This window comes from Fukomys damarensis, unplaced genomic scaffold (assembly GCF_012274545.1).
Source record: "Fukomys damarensis isolate Sample0158 unplaced genomic scaffold, DMR_v1.0_HiC HiC_scaffold_33, whole genome shotgun sequence".
Classification (NCBI taxonomy): domain Eukaryota; kingdom Metazoa; phylum Chordata; class Mammalia; order Rodentia; family Bathyergidae; genus Fukomys; species Fukomys damarensis.
The window spans coordinates 49,083,689-49,084,724 of record NW_022900945.1 but is presented as its reverse complement, the minus strand read 5'-3'; positions in this window follow the sequence as shown (position 1 = coordinate 49,084,724).

Sequence of the window (1,036 nt, the reverse complement as noted above, 5' to 3'; positions counted from 1 at the left end):
GATAAACATGTACTTCTATCAAGGGATCTCCCACTCTGTATTAGAAAAATCTTAAATATAAATAAAAGGTCAGAGGTAAGTAGATTGTGCTTCGAGTAAGTTTTGAGTGCAATTGCCATCTAACTTTTGCAGGCTGTGAAATTCTTCTTTAAGTGGATAAATGTGTAGAGCACCTCTCTATTACCCTGTTCAGAACTGAACACCAACTTGACACTTAGAATTAAATTAGAGAAACAAAACTGGATACTTCGAGACTTGAGGGCTGATTACACTACTAGAGCTAAAAGTGGATTTAAACTCTTCCCTTATCCCACTTAAATCTAACTGGGTATACAACTCTCCATTACTGAGGAATAGAGGTGTGTGTGCAGAGGTGGAGGTTCCCCTTGATGTTCTCGGACAAGGAAACCTAATCCTTTTTTCTGACACACATGGTTGCAATAGAGACCATTCCTCAACTGCCAGTCTGGTTTTAATCTGTTGTTTCTAGCAAGACAGTATTTGCAGGGAATGTTAAGCAGAGAGCAAAATTATCAGAACTTAACTATAAAATAAGTGTTGATGAGAAATGAAATTTTAAACAAGTGTTCAAAACTGTAAGCATGAACAAGTGGACATACAATGAATGCTACAAGAAGAGAACTATAAAAGTTTTTAATCTTAAGTGTATCTAAAGTCTGCTTTTAATATATTTATATCTAATTTTACTAAAGTTCTTCAGCTGACTTGAGTGATAGCAGTGGTAAAATACTGCCCTTAAACACAGTTATCAAAATAATACTGTTAGGGAATGTGAAAAATTCAAAGGTGAATTTTCAGTATAATCAAATTTACCACTGTAAAATATGAACTTTTAAAATGTTAACCACTTGCATGGACACATTTCAGAATTTCTGATGAAAGATATAATGACTAACGTAATCTTTCTCTGAAGTTTCATGGTTATCCTTATTAAAATAACCTTAGTAGCCAGGGATTTAGCTCAGTGGTTCTGGTGCCTACCTCACAAGCACAAGGGCCTGAGTTTGATCCCCTA